This window comes from Phacochoerus africanus, chromosome 13 (assembly GCF_016906955.1).
Source record: "Phacochoerus africanus isolate WHEZ1 chromosome 13, ROS_Pafr_v1, whole genome shotgun sequence".
Lineage (NCBI taxonomy): Eukaryota > Metazoa > Chordata > Mammalia > Artiodactyla > Suidae > Phacochoerus > Phacochoerus africanus.
Genome location: NC_062556.1, coordinates 35,531,353 through 35,548,502, shown reverse-complemented (window position 1 = coordinate 35,548,502; position 17,150 = coordinate 35,531,353).

The window sequence follows — 17,150 nt, the reverse complement described above, 5'->3', positions numbered from 1 at the left end:
ACCAAAAATGCTACCTTATAAAGTCCTTTTTGTTAGATTTGCTCTTGGCTAGTATTTTGTACCCTGAAAAGAGCGGCTTGCTGGGCCCAAGTTGATATTAAAAACAACATTCTTTATGCTGAAAAACTCCTTTCCTTCTGGGACTGTAGAATTTTGGTAGGAAAGAAGTCCTACTTCCCAATGAAATTATTAGTGCTGAATATCTAGGAGCTTCCTTGGTAGACAACAATTCTCATGTGTTTCACGACTGTGTCTAGATGGATCGAGTGTGTCCTGTCTGATTCTAGTGTGAGAGGACTCTTAAATACTTGCATGGGTCCCCTGCAAATAAATCTGCCATGAATATAACTATAAGTGAGTCCTGCGAGTCCCTGTACTGAATTCCAAATGTGCACAGTGTTTCTTATATACCTATGTAAGTACATAATATGTATCAAGCATTAAAGTCACATTCTAGTCATTATTCGATCAAAAAAACATGTGAGATTATGTAGTTAGTTCTGAATCATAGATAAGTATTTATATTTTAGAATATAAATAATTTTCACAGTGTTGAATACATATTATTAAGCAAAAATAGAATTTGGACACAATTATTTTAATTCTAAATTATATGCATCAGATGACCGATTTTACTAGAAAACATTAACAATTAAACCGTATAGATTTATGTTTTGTTGGTGGTTATTTGTTTGTTTTATATGTGGTTGATTTCAGGTGTGTAGTTGGCAGTGCATGCTCCTTTTTTGTTTCAAATTTTACTTTAGCCTCTTAACTCCCATTTCAAATAAAACAGACCTTTTACTGTGAAGTGGCTAAACTTCATCTAACAGATATCAAATGCCATATGAACATTTAGCATTTAAAGCTAAGAGCCCTGGCTTTCAAATAAGTCCCTAACAAAAACTAAGCAAAATTTACAGGCTACCTTTCTGCCTAACATTATATTTTTGACAGTTGAATCCCTATGGCAGTTAGTGACTGACAAGTGGATTTGAATATCTATGAGAACACAAATTTAGCACTCCCTGATTCCCCTTTTCACCCACCTGTATTATCCTGGTCCACAAAATAGTGTTTTATGATCTCCGCAGATTGTATACCAGTTCTAATACTCAAGCCTTTACCACATCCATATAATAACTGGTAGCAATGACATATGCTATTTCTTCAGCTGCATAATATTTTCAGAATTCCTAAGGCTTTTCACCAAGTTATTCCTCTCTTAGACTTCCCACTGGCAGTATTCACTCTTCAGGTCAACATCTAGTGCTCTTGAGTATTAATAACCTGCATTTCCCTGAACTTACGGATAAATGGAAATTTTTGTGGCAAAAGCAAATGAAAATATGTATATAACAGTAAATTTTATTTTTGATATCATCTACCAGAATGTGGTTTTTTATTCTACTGGAGTGCATGATGCAGAGACACAGATCGAGGCTACATGAACATTGATGCCATTTTTGTTCAATTTGTTTTTTTCACCAGATAAGAGTATGTGCTATGGGTCATGAGAACAAAAATGATCAATGTTTATGAACACGTTTTGGAAAGAAGCACAAAAACTATTAGGGAAATAATAGAATTTATATAAATACAATAATTTTATCCAATCTAAAAGATGTGATAGTGTACAGAGTTTCTCAAAATATTCAAGAGTAGATATCCAGGAGAAAATATTAGCTATGAAGCTGAGAGTATGAGTTTACACATAGGTTTGAATGATAAGATGCCATAGTTAAAGTTCTAAAGGCAAAAAGATCATGGATGGAGTCTCCATCTCCATAGTCTTATGGAGTTTGAAGATTACAGAGGAGAACATAAAGATGGCAGAGTAGTAGGATGGGAAACACATCCCCCCACAAACACATAAAAAATACATCTACATGTAGAGCTAATCTTGGTAAAAATAAACTAGATACTGGCAGAAAGATTATTTTAAAACTAAGAATGTAAAGAAAGATCCACACAAAGTCAGATAGGAAGGGAATAAAAGCAATCAGGTTGGGACCCACATCCTTAGGACACAAAAGAGAAGTGGATATCACAGACTTGGAGATCCTCCCTAAGAAGTGAACATTTCATATCATATATTGGGAAGCCCAGCCCTGGAATTCAATACCAAAAAATGATTCCTCTTAGCTTGTTTAAAAATACATAGGATTTACAGGAGGTTGTAAGAAACCTAGACTTCATTCATGAAGAACATGCACAGAGTTATTTACTCCCAGAAATAAGACAGGGGAAGTAGATTAAAACTATTGGCTCTAGTCAGTTTCTCATGATTGCCCCAGTGCACCTTGGCCTGTGCCAGGTACTATCTTCCACCCCCTAGCTCTGGAATAGCTCCTCATCAAGGTGAAAGCAGCTATTGCTGAAAAGCTTGCATTTTTGTAGGGGATAAGTCTGACTTGGACCCAGCACTGCATCTGAATGGAGCATGCACAGCCATTGCTTGCACTTATGGAGGCTATGAATTGGGAAATGTCTGGATCTGTTAATAAAATACAAGGGCTGCACTTGCATGCACCCTGGCCTGCAACTAGCACTTGCTCTGCTGTCTCTTGCTCCAGCACTGTTCTGTTCTAAGGCGAATGTGCCAATGCTGGTTGAGGGGAGTGTGCACACTTAGAAGGGAACCAACTCAGACCTGACACTCATTTCCTCTACTCCACAACTTGTGATCTGACTCTACTGCCAATAGAGCAGTAACAACAATTGGGCAAAGGAGAAGCCTCAGGTTACAATAGACCTAACCTTCTATTTCCAGCCCCATTTCCACCAAGGAGAACAATGTCAGCTCACCCTGGGTGAATATGTGACCCATACTCACTGCATATCCCATTCTTGCATTAGGTCACTAGACACATGTAGACTGCATAGGGACACTTGCATATGGAAATTTTCCAAAACTGGGATAGGTAACTGTTTCCTCTAATTTCATAGAGATAATGTTATGCAAAAAGAGAAGACAGGATTTTTTTTCTTTTTATGGCCACACCTGCAGCATATGAAAGACATAGTAATTTTGTTTCAAACAAAAGAACAAGGGGAAAAACCCTTAAAAATAAATAAACATATAATTTACCAGATGTAGAGTGAAACACATTGTTAATAAGAATGTTAACTGAACATGGGGAAAGAAGAGATGAACACAGTGAGAATTTTAACAAAGACTAGAATAAATAACAAGAGCCAGTCATAGATGAAAAATACAATAATTGAAATGAAAAGTACAATAGAAGGAATTTATAGCAGACTAGGTGATACAGAAGTATTCATAAGTGATTTGGAAGATAGAATAATAGAAACAGCCCAAATCAGAATAGCAAAAATAACTAATTACATAAAAAAGTAGACTACAATAAGAGGCCTCTTAGACAATATTGGGTGTACAAACATTTTCAAAATATGGGTCCCAGAAGGAGAAGAGAGGTTAAAAAAAGGGTAGAAAATATATTTGATAAAATTATGGCTGAAAAATTTCTAAACATGAAAAAAGAAACAGATATCCATGTACAAGATGCACAGAAGTTCCCAAACCAGATGAACACAAAGAAATCTATCCCAAGATATTACATAATTAAAGCTGAAACTATTAAAAACTGTCAGAGAAAAACAAAGAGTCATATACAAAAGAACCCCCATAAGGCCATCAGGTAATTTTTCTGCAGAAAATTTGCCAGTCAGAAAGCAGTGTCACCATATATTTAAAGTATTCTACAAACTGTGATAGTCTACCCAGCAAAGTTTTCATTCAGAATTGAAGAAATAAAGCACTTCTCAGGCAATAAATAAGACAGATCATCTATACTAATCTGACAATAAAAGAAGTGTTGGAGTGTCTTCTCTAAGTGGAAAATAAAATGTTAAAACAGGATATAAGAGTTTATAGGGGAGTTCTTGTTGTGGCTCAGTGGTTAAGCAATCTTACTAGAATTCATGAGGATGCAGGTTCGATCCCTGGCCTTGCTCAATGGGTTAAGGATCTGGCATTGCCGTGAGCTGTGGTGTAGGTCACAGATGTGGCTCAGGTCCTGTGTTGCTGTGTCTGTAGTGTAGGTTGGTATCTACAGTTCCAGTTTGACCCTTATCCTGGTATCCTCCATATGGCATGGGTGTGGCCCTAAAAAACAACAACAACAAAAAAAAAAAGAAAAGAAAAAAAGAATTTATAGGAAAAAAAATCCCACTAGCAGAAATAAATATATGAGTTGTGGGTCAACTACTTAAATAAGGTAGAACAAAGATTAAAAGACAAAATTATAAAATCATGTATAAATAAAATTAAAAAGTTAAAAGATAAACAATATGAAATATGACATCAAAAACACAAAACATGGGAGAGGGAAGTAAAAATAAATGTAGATCTTTTAATATGTATTTGAACTTAAAGAATGACCAGTTTATATCAAGTAGGTATAGTTATCAGTTAACATATATGAACTTCATGGTAACAACTAGCCAAGAGCCTAAAATAGATACATAAATAAAAGAGAGAAAGGAACACAAGCATACCATTAAAGAAAATCTTTAAATCACTAGGTAAGAAACTAAGAGAGGAAGTAAAGAAAAGAGAAGAATTACAAAAATAATCTGAAAACAAGTAACAAAATGGCAATAATAACATGCCTACCAACAATCATTTTAAATTCCAATAAACTAAAGCCTCCAAAAAAAATGCACAGGCTAGCTGATTAAATTTTAAAAGATACCTCTGGATACTACATACAAAAGACCCAATTCAGAGCTAAAGACACAAACAGACTGAAAGTGAGAGGATGGCAAAGATATTTTTTGCAAGTGGAAGTGAAAAGAAAGCTGTGAAAATAATACTCATATCAGACAAATTAGAATATAAAATACTGTCTATAAGGTTGTGGGTTCAATCCCTGGCTTCACTCAGTAGGTTAGGGATCTGTCATTGCCATGAGATGTGGTGTAGTTCACAGATGTGGCTTGGATCTGGCATTACTGTGGCTCTGGCATAGGCAGGCAGCTAGAGCTCTGATTGGACCCCTAGTCTGAAAAACTCCATATGCTGCAGGTGCAGCCATAAAAAGACAAAAAAATAAAACTACTTTAAAATATGGTCTATAACCAAAAACAAAGAAGGGAATCATAATATGATAAAGATAATCGTAGAAGTGTATATAGCATTTGTTCACATATACACCTATTATAGTAACATCTCAATTATAAAGCATATATTAAAAGAGAAAAATAGACAATAATACAATAATAGTAGGGGACATTAGCAGACTACTTTCATTAATGGATATATCATCCATACAGAAAATCAGTGAGGAAACCAGTGTTTTCAAATATTACATTAGAATGGTTAAACTTAATAGATATATACAGGTGATCCCATTGTAAATCAGCACTTTAAATATTCATTTCACATGCATATAGAATATTCTCCAAGAGCGGTCACAAGCTAGACCACAAAACAAGGTAAAAAATTTAAGAGGATAGAAATTATGTCAGGTATTTTTTGAAACACTACAGTACGAGCCTATTAATAAATCAGAGGGATACAACTGCTTATAACAAAAAAAAATGGAGGCTAACAACATGCTATTGTAAAACAAATGGGTCCCTTATGAAATAAAAAAGAAAATCCAAAAATACCTTGAGGAAAACGAAACTTTCTGAAATGTAGGGGAAGCAGCAAAATAAGCTATTAGAGGGAAGTTCATAGTGATCCAGGTCTACCTTAGGAAACAAGGAAAATCTGAAACAGGACAAATAAATCCAAAAAAACAGCAGGAAGAATGCTGTAATAAAAATCAGCCAGAAAATAAAATAGAGACAAAAATAATAGGAAAGATCAATAAATCCCAGACCTGTTTTCTTAAAAGCTAGGTAAAATTGATAAAATTTTAACCAAACTCATTAAAAAAGAGGACTTAAATAAACAGAGTAAGGAATCAAAGAGGAGAAATTACCAAAAAAAACCCACAAAAATACCACAAAAAATCATAAGATAATATTAAGATATACAATATGCCAAAAATTGGACAATGTAGAAGAGGTGAATAAATTTCTAGAAACATGTAATCTTCCAAGAATGAATCAGGAAGAAATAACTAATCTGATCAGAGCAATCACTAGTATCCAAATTAAATTGTAATTAAAAAAAAAAAAACCCGCATGTAAAAGTCTAGGACTGGATGCCTTCACAGGGGAATTCTACCAAACATATAGAGAAGAGCTAGTACCTATAACTTATCAAACTATTTCAAAAAATTGAAGAGGAGAGAAAACTCTCAAATTCATTGTACAAGGCCAAAATTACCTTGATACTAAAACTAGACCAAGAGAGTATAAAAAACGACAATTATAGGCCAATATCTCTGATGAAAACGGATGCAAAAACCTCAACAAAGTATTAGAAAAGCAAATTCAGCAATATACAAAAAGAATCGTATTCCATGATCAAGTGGGATGCATTTTTGGGACATAATGATGGTTCAATACCCACAAATCAATCAATGTAATGCAGTATATTAACAAAAAAATAAGGGAAAAGATTACACCAGCTCAACAGATTTAGAGAAACTTTTTATAAAATTCAACATCTATTTATGGTAAAAACTCTCATCAAAATATGTAAGGGAATGTATCTCAATGTAATAAATGACATTTATGAAAAAACCACATCTAGCATCATACTGAATGGGCAAAAGCTGAATTCTTTTCCTCTAAAGTCAAGAACAAGATACAGATGCCCACTCTTGCCATTTATCTGTAATATAGTACTGGAATCCAATCATCTGTTGATGGACATTTGGGTTGTTTCCATGTCCTGGCTATTGTGAAGAGTGCTTCAATGAACATGCGGGTGCATGTGTCTCTTTTAAGTAGAGTTTTGTCTGGATAGATGCCCAAGAGTGGGATTGCGGGGGTCATATGGAAGTTCTATGTATAGATTTCTAAGGTATCTCCAAACTGTTCTCCATAGTGGCTGTACCTGTTTACATTCCCACCAACAGTGCAGGAGGGTTCCCTTTTCTCCAGACCCCTTCTAGCACTTGCTATTTGTGGATTTATTAATGATGGCCATTCTGACTGGTGTGAGGTGGTATCTCATGGTAGTTTTGATTTGCATTTCTCTTATGATCAGGGGTGTTGAGCATGTTTTCATGTGTTTGCTGGCCATCTGTATATGTTACTTGGAGAAATGTCTATTCAGGTCTTTTGCCCATTTTTCCATTGATTGATTGGCTTTTTTGTTGTTGGGTTGTGGAAGATGTGGTATATATACACATTGGAATACTACTCAGCCGTAAAAAAGAATGATATGATGCCACTTGCAGCAACATGGATGGAACTAGAGAATCTCATACTGAGTAAAATAAGCCAGAAAGACAAAGACAAATACCATATGATATCACTTATAACTGGAATCTAATATCCAGCACAAATGAACATCTCCTCAGAAAAGAAAATCATGGACTTGGAAAATAGACTTGTGGCTGCCTGAAGGGAGAGGGAGGGAGTGGGAGAGATCAGGAGCTTGGAATTATCAGACACAACTTAGAACAGATTTACAAGGAGATCCTGCTGAGTAGCATTGAGAACTTTGTCTAGATACTCATGTTGCAACAGAACAAAGGGTGGGGGAAGAAAATGTAATTGTAATGTATACATGTAAGGATAACTTGATCCTCTTGCTGTACAATGTGATAATAAAATAAAATAAAATAAGTCAAAAAAATATAGTACTGGAAGTCCTAGCCATAGCAGTCAGACAAGGAAAAAACATGCAAATTGGAAGGGAAGGACAAAAACTCACTATTTTCAGATGACATGACCATTTGTACAGAAAACCCTAAAGTCTCCACCAAAAATTATGAGATTAATAAATGAATTCATTAATATTTCTGGATACAAGATAAATATACAGAAATCTATTTTTTCTATACAATAATAATGAATTTTCAAAAAGAGAAATCAAGGAAATAATTCTGTTTGTGGTCACATCAAAAGAGTAAAATACTTAATTAAAAATGCTGGAACAACAGTGTTAGCAATAATATAGATAGCTAAAGCACTTTTTCACATCAATTTCATCAATATCCATAAAGTCATGTTTTCTTGCCTTTCCATTTAATGGCCGAACACTTTTACCTTTACTTATTTATATACATGTCTTTTTTAAAAATAATTTTTTTGTAAGTTCTGAGTCAAATGGAAGGTATATGTTTGAATATGTGTTTATAAGAATGTGGTGGATGAGAATAGAAAAAGTACAGGTGAGGCTAAATTTCAAGTTCATGTCTTTGTATTAAACTCATTGTTTCAGATTATGCTGGATTAAATTAATTTCCCTTTTCTCCTTCCATTTCATATGGTCATAAACTTCCCTTTAAGCTCAACATTCTGGTTGTTAAGATATGAAATAAAAAACATTATAGGAAAAAATGAACTAGCAGGATAATCAGATAAAACATTCTAATATCCAAATGCTCAGATTTTAAGTTTTAGTACTATAAACTATTAAGTAAACTAACGTAAAGTTTAAATACAGTTCTAAAATAAAAGTGAATTTCTTTTTTAAAAAGTATTAGTTACATAAAACATTTTCTTTTTTATTTTATGTTTTTTACCTATTATTTTTATTCTACTGTACAAATTGGTGACCCAGTTATACATACATGTATACATTCTTTTTTTCTCACATTATCATGTTCCCTCATAAGTGACTGGACATAGTTCCCAATGCTCCAAGGAGCATCTCATTGCTAATCCATTCTGAAGGCAATAGTCTGCATCTGTTTACCTCAAGCTCCCAGTCCCTCCCACTCAATTACCTTCCCCCTTGGCAACCACATGTCTGTTCTGCAAATCCATGATTTTCTTTTCTGTGGGAAGGTTCATTTGTGCCATATATCAGATTCCAAATATAAGTGTTATCATATGATATTTGTCTTTCTCTTTCTGAATTACTTCACTCAGGATGAGTCTCTACTTCCATCCATGTTGCTGCAAATGACAATATTTTTTAATTATTATTATTTTTTAATAGTTATTTCTCAAACACAATTTTTTTCTATGGTACAGCAATGTGACCCAGTTACACATACATGTACACATTCTATTTTCACACATTATCAGGCTCCATCATAACTGACTAGACATAGTTCCCAGTGCTACACACCAGGATCTCATTGCTAATCCATTCCAAAGGAAATAGTTTGTATCTATTAACCCCAAGTCCCCAGCCACCCCACTTCCTCCCCATCCCCCTTGGCAACAACTTGATTCTCCAAGTCCATGATTTACTTTTCTGTGGAAAGTTTCATTTGTGCCTTATATTAGAATCCAGGTATAAGTGATATCATATGGTATTTGTCTTTCTCTTTCTGACTTACTTCACTCAGGATGAGAGTCGCTAGATCCATCCATGTTGCTGCAAGTGACATTATTTTGCTATTTTATTTCTGAGTAATATTCCATGGTGTATATATACCACATCTTCTTAATCCAATCATTGGTCCATGGACATTTGGGTTGATTCCATGTCTTGGCTATTGTGAATAGTCCTGCAATGAAAATGCAGGTGCATCTGTCTTTTTAAGGAAAGTTTTTTCTGGATATATGCCCAAGAGTGGGAATTCTGCATCATATGGTAGCTCTAGGTATACATTTTTAAGGTACCTCCATGCTATTCTCCATAGTGCTTGGACCAACTGACATTCCTACCAAAAGTGCAGGAGTGTTCCCTTTCCTCCACACCCCCTCCAGCACTTGTTATTTGTGGACTTATTAATGATGGCTATTCTGACTGGCATAAGGTGATATCTCATAGTTGTTTTGATTTGCATTTCTCTAATGCTGTGCATTTTTTCATGTGCTTGTTGGCCATCTGTATATCTTCCTTGAAGAACTGTCTATTTAGGTCTTTTGTCCATTTTTCCATTGGGTGGTTGGCTTTTTTGCTGTTGAGTTGTATAAGTTGCCTGCATATTTTAGAGATTAGGCCCTTGTCATTTGCATCATTTGAAACTATTTTTTCCCATTCTGTATATTATCTTTTTATTTTATTTTTGGTTTCCTCTGCTGTCCAAAACCTTGTTAGTTTGATTAAGTCCCATTGATTTATTTTTGTTTTTATTTCTGTTGTTTTTGGAGAATGACCTGAGAAAACATTTGTAAGGTTGATGTCAGAGAATTTTTTGCCTATGTTCTCTTCCAGGAGTTTGATGGTGCCTTGTCTTATATTTAAGTTTTTCAGCCATTTTGAGTTTCTCTTGGTGCATGATGTGAGGGGGTGTTCTAGTTTCGTTGAGTTGAATGCACCTGTCCAGGTTTCCCAGCTTTATTTGCTGAAAAGACTTTCTTTTTTCCCATTTTATGTTCTTGCCTCCTTCGTCCAAGATTAATTGACCATAGGTGTCTGGGTTTATTTCTGGGTTCTCTATTCTGTTCCATTGGTCCGTCTGTCTGTTTTGGTACCAGCACCATACCGTCTTGATGACTGTGGCTTTGTAATCTTGCCTGAAGTCTGGGAGAGTGATGCCTCGTGCTTGGTTTTTGTTCCTCAGGATTGCTTTGGCAACTCTAGGTCTTTCGTGGTTCCATATTAGTTTTTGGATTGTTTGTTCTAGTTCTGTGAAAAATGTCATGGGTAATTAGATGGAGATTGCCTTGAATCTGTAGATTGCTTTGGGTAGTATGGCCATTTTTACAATGTCAATTTTTCCAACCCAGGAGCATGGAATAGCTTTCCATTTCTTTACGTCTTCTTTGATTTCCTTGGTTAATGTTTTATAGTTCTCAGCATATAAGCCTTTCCCTCCTTGGTCAGGTGTAGTCCCAGGTATTTAATTTTGGGGGGTGCAATTTTAAAGGGTATGGTATTTTTGTATTCGTTTTCTAATATTTCATTGTTAGTATAGAGAAATGTGACTGATTTCTGAATGTTAATCTTACATCCCGCTACTTCGCTGAATTTGTGGATCAGTTCAAGTAGTTTTTGGGTTGAGTCCTTAGGGTTTTCTGTATATAGTATCATGTCATCTGCGTACAGTGACAGTTTTACCTCTTCTCTTCCTATGTGGATGCCTTCTATTTCTTTTGTTTGTCTGATGGCTGTGGCTAGGACTTCCAGTCCTATGTTGAATAGCAGTGGTGGGAGTGGGCATCCTTGTCTTTTCCAGATTTTAGTGGGAAGGCTTTCAGCTTTTCTCCATTGAGTGTTATATTTGCTGTGGGTTTGAGCTAAATGGCTTTGATTATGTTCAGGAATGTTCCCTCTATACCCACTTTGGTAAGGGTTTTTATCATGCATGGATGTTGGGTTTTGTCGAGTGCTTTTTTGGCATCTAAGATAGATGATCATGTAGATTTTGACTTTTGTTTTCAGACATAATTTCTTCAAATATATTTTCAATCCTTTTCTTTTTCTTCTACTCCTTTAATTCCTATTATGTGTAGATTGGCCCACTTAATATCATCCCATAGGTCTCTTATATTGCTTTCATATTTTTTTCGTTAGGTTTTCTGTCTGCTGTACTGATTGGGTGATTTCCAATATTTTTTCTTCCATGTCATTATTTCAGTCTTCTGCATCATTCATTCTGGTCTTTATTGCCTTCAGCTCAGTTTGTATGTCTGCAAATGAATTTTCTAGATTTTCTTGGCTCCTCCTTATATTTTCTAGTTCCTTTCTAATGGAATCTGCATTACTGTTCATATCCTCTCCTACTTCCTTCAGTATTTTCACTATCTCCCTTTTTAACTCTATGGCTATCAGAGTGCAGAGGTCTGTTTCATTCTTGGCTGCCTTAGGTGAAATCTCCTGTTGCTTTAATTGGGAATGTTTTCTGAGCTTCTTCATCTTGCTCATGTTTTTCTTTTGCTGTGAATTTGTGGAAACCAAACTGTAGTCTTGTAAGGCTATTTCAATGCAAAAATAGCCCTTTGTATTTTGGGGGGTTATTATTTATTTTTGTTGTGGGAATTTGAATCTTTGCTCTATCTTTCTTCAGTGTGATCAGGCTATTATCCCAAGCATTCCCAGTGTGTTTTCAGGGAGAAGGAGGCAATGGGTAGGGCCAGCAGTCAGTTCCTGGTCATTGGGCTCTCAAGAGCAGCAAGGACTTGCAGGAAGGGGGCACAGGCTACTCCTAGTTGCAGGGCCCTGGGAAGTAGTAATGAGCTCTGGACAGATCTTCAAGGTGACCAGAACATTTGGCAGTAGCAGCAGCAGGGTGCACGTGTTCCCAGGGGAGTGAGAGCAATAACAGCTTGTGTTTGATTGCAATGCCCTCCTCTGAGGTGATTGGAACCACGGGTTGTACCTGTTCAGGGACCCCTAGTTGCACTGGGTCATGACCATCTCTAGCATCAGTGATAACTTCAGTGGTTTGCCTCACCACTTGTAGACCATGCATGAAGTGATCCATCTTGCTTAGCCTGCATAGGAAGTGCTGCACAGGCTATTCCTAGTTGCAGGGTCCTGGGAAGTAACAGAGATCTGGCGTATGAATACTGCTGGAACATTCAGCAGTGGTAGCAGCAGGGCCAGTGTGTTCCCAAGGGTGTGAAAGCACCAACAGGTGGTATTCAGTCAGAATGCCCTCCTCTGTGGTGCCCTTGATTTGATTGGGGCTGCAAATGATTCCTGTTCACTGGCCCCTAGTGTCAGGCTACTACCCCCTCTGGAGCCAGATATTGCTATGGTGGTTTACCCCTGCCCCCTGAAAACCATGCAAGAAGCACCTCATCCTGCTCAGTCCCCACAGGATGTGTTTCACAAGGTGTTCTTAGTTGTAGATTCCTGGGAAGGGACAGTGATCAAGCATCTAGGAACTGCCCAGAATGTTTGGCAGTGGCAGCTGCACGGTGGGTGTGCTAATCATGGGTGCTAGAGCAATATCAGGTTGTGTTCCATCTTAATGTCCTTCTCTGTGATACCCTCTGAAGTGGTTGGGGCTGCAAGTGATTTTTGTTCAGGTATCCCCAGTTGCCACAGGCCACATCCACCTCTGGAGTCAGGGATAAATGTGGTGGTTTTCTCCCACCACCTGCAGGTCAGGTCAGACATGGGATAGCAAGTGGCTTCCTACTTCCAGAGACACCCAGTCCATTGTGGGCTAACAAGGGGCTTCTGGTCATGCGGGGCTGTGCTGGAGACACCCTATCTGGTGTGGGCTGGTGAGTGGCTTTCCGTGGCCAGAGAGGCCCATTCCAGGGTGGGCTGGTGAGCAGCTTCTGGCTGGGGGTGGGGGGCTATGCCAGGAATGCTCCACCCTCTGTGAGCCAGCAAGCACATGCACACACTAGGGTGCAATGAATTTCCCATGGCAGCCCACGCCTCCTCCTCTCATTCTCTCAAACAATAGCACCTTGCCTCTCCTGAGGGTTTCAACCTTATCCCAGGGTCCCACGGCCATGGCCTTTTCTCCCCAGCCCTTAGCATCCAGTCCCCCACCCATGGTGCACTGCTCCTTAGCCCCTTATGCTGTCTCCACACTGCTAACCCAGCCCACTCCTAGACTGAACTCCAGAGCCCAAGTCTCAGTGCCCAGCCCCCACCTGAGCATCTCAGGCAGTGGTGTCTGTGCCAGTGGTTCAGATGATCTGTGCATCTGTCACTCTGCTTTTCCATTCTCAGACCTGCTGCTGCACTTTTATCAGCATCTTTGAGGTCCATTTGACTTGGCTGATATTTTCACGGGTTAGGTGTCTTCTTGGGGTGTGGGTTCCTTTTCTCCTTCACAGCTCCCTCTTGGGAATGCCAGTCCCATCCTGATTCCTTTTCTCTCTCTCTCTTATTCTTTTGATCTATCCAGTTATGTCAAAAGTTTCTTGCCCTTTTTGGAGTTTTGAGTTCTTCCAGCATTCAGTTGATGTTCTGTGCAAGTTGTTTCACATGCAGACGTGTTTTTTTGATGTGTTTGTGGTAGAGGGTGAGCTTGACCTTTTACTCTTCTGCCATCTTGCCTCCCCCTCTATATAAAACATTTTCTTATATCATATATTAAAGAGAATAAAGATACATAGAAAATAAATATAATTATCATGACCTAACATAAAAGGGACAAATTTTGCTGAATCTTCTCTAGATATATTTCTGTATGCTAATAAATTTTATTCTAATATGTTCTTTGAAGACTTAATCATCACTTACTTCTCCAGTTTCTTGCTTTAGTTTCCCAAATCTATTTTCTTCTCTTTCCTACACTCTTTATTATGTGGTATCACTAGATTGGCATAAAATGGCATGTACTTTAAAAAAGAAACAGGTAAGTAATGGGTTGCTAAGTAATTTATCTTGAATACAAGGTACTTCTATAGATCCAAGAATTTTCTAAACAGAAGGATAAAGACAATGTTTATAAAGTGTAACCTGGGATAAAGAATGAGCAGCTGGGGCATAATGGCCTTCATCTGGACAAGTTAGTGGTAACAGCTGAGACAGATTGAAGACTATCAGCTTTATAGGAGAGTGGGAATGCGCAATAAACAACTCTCAGTGAATAATATACTTTCTATTACTAAAAAAAAAAAAAGCTTTTTTCACCCTACAGATAGGAATTTGTCATAAACCTATATGGATCTCCCGCAAAGATTTACAAATTAAACATTTAAGAGTATATTTAAAATTAAAAATTTTATGCCAGTTCCAGAGGTATATTGTAAAATGGTTACACATTTAAAAAGGTTATTATAAAATATGTATTTCCAGGTAATTTTAGCCTCTTAAACATCTTACAAGAAGCAGCATGCCAAGAAAGTAGACAGAAAACATCTGTTTCAGACTAAAAACCCAATACTTTTCTAAGTACTTTCTATCAAACAAGATACCACCAAATTCCTAGAAGAGAATATAGGCAAAACACACTCTGACATCAACCTTACAAATGTGTTCTTAGGTTAGTCTGTCAAGGCAACAGAAATAAAAGCAAAAATAAACCAATGGAGCCTAATCAAACTGACAAGCTTTTGCACAGTACAGGAAAACATAACAAACAAACAAAAAGACAACCTATGGAATAGGAAAAAATAGTTTCAAATGATGCAAATGACAATGGATTAGTCTCTAAAATATACAAATAACTTATACAACTCAACAGCAAATAAACCATCAACCTAATGGAAAAATGGGCAAAAGATTTCAATAGACATTTCTCCATAGGAGATATATGAATGGCCAACAAGCACATGAAAAAATACTCAACATCACTGATTATACAAAAATTGTAAATCAAAACTACTATGAGATACCACTTCATGCCAGTCAGAATAGCCATCATTAATAAGTCCACAAATAACAAATTCTGAAGAGGGTGTGGAGAAAAGGGAACCCTCCTACACTGATGGTGGGAATGTAAATTGGAACAACCACTGTGGAGAACAGTATTGAGGTACCTTAGAAATCTATACATAAAACTATCATATGACCCAGCAGTCCCACTCTTGGGCATATAACCAGAAAAAAAATTCCTTGAAAAAGACACATTCACTTGCATGTTCATTGCAGCACTATTCAAAATAGCCAAGACATGGAAACAACCCAAATGTCCATCAACAGATGAATTAAGAAGATATGTTATATATACACAATGGAATACTACTCAGCCATAAGAAAGAACAAAATGATCCCATTTGCAGCAACACGGTTGGAAACTAGAGATTCTCATATTAAGTGAAGTAAGTCAGAAAGAGAAAGACAAATACCATTTGATATCACTTATATCTGGAATCTAATATATGGCATGAATGAAACTTTCCACAGAAAAGAAACTCATGGACATGGAGAACAGACTTGTGGTTGCCAAGGCGATGGGGAGGGAATGGGATGGACTGGGAATCTGTGGTTAATAGATGGAAACTATTGCATTTGTAGTGGATAAGCAATTAGATCCTGCTGCATAGCACTGGGAACTATATCTAGTCACTTGTGATGAAGCATGATAGAGGATAATGTGAGAAAAAGAATGTGTATATATATTATATATGTATATATGTGTGTGCGTGAGTGAGACTGGGTCACTTTGCTGTACAGTAGAAAATTGACAGAAGAGTGTAAACCAACTATAATGGAAAAATAAAAATCATTAAAATAAACATATTATTTTATCATTACCTTATAGAAAAAATATTGTATCATCAAAGTTAACCTGAATTCTGCAACAAAAATGAGTGAATCATATGTGTTTAGGGTAGAATAATAATTTTCCAAAACAAAGTAAAACCATTTAAATAAAAAACAATTATTTTTTTTTAGTTTCATTTAGTATAACAATTTTTAAGTATTTTATTTTAATAAAAGCATAAATTGAAATGAAAGATAAATAAATTGTCTTTCTTCCAAACTCAGGGGAGTCTAAGAATTTGATCCTCAGGCCAATCTCCCTTGAACCATTAATGTTCTAACTGCAAAGAGTTTATTATTCCTTCCAAGCAAATTACCAAACCAAATACCAATACTGAGGGCTGTGAGAGATTACATAGTATTAACTAGATTGACTGAATGTAGCTAAATTAAAAATGGTGGCTAATTGCATACCCCTAAAGATATTGTTAATGTAGATTTTTTAAAACACTTATCTAAAGGCATGAACTAAGCAGATATGTTAAGGAACCCCAAATATGAGAGATTCTTCCAGCTGAGCTGATCTGGATATGCTCAGCCTGTTTCCTTTCAATCATACATATTTCATGTGATGATTGACAGGTAAATGGCTGTGTTGTTTTTCCTTATTGGGTGGTGTTTTCTTTTCTATATCCCATCTTAAATGTAGGTTAACTTTTAAAAGTCTTAAAGTTGAGTAAAACCAACATTAACAAATATAAAGGGAGAAATTGACAGTAACATAAAAAAGTAGGGGACTTGACCATCCACTTACATTGATGAACAGATCATCCAGACAGAAATCATTAAGAAAACACTGGCCTTAAACTTCATATTAGATCAGATAGATTGATAGATATATAGACCATTTCATACAAAAGCAACATAATACACATTCTTGTCATGAGCTCATGGAATGCTCTCTGGAATAGATCACATGCTAGGTATAAAATAAGTCTCAATAAATTTAAGAAGATTAAAATTATAACATGCATTTTTCCAAATACATTGTTATGTGACCAGAAGTCAAATATAAGAAATAAAACTGCACAAATAT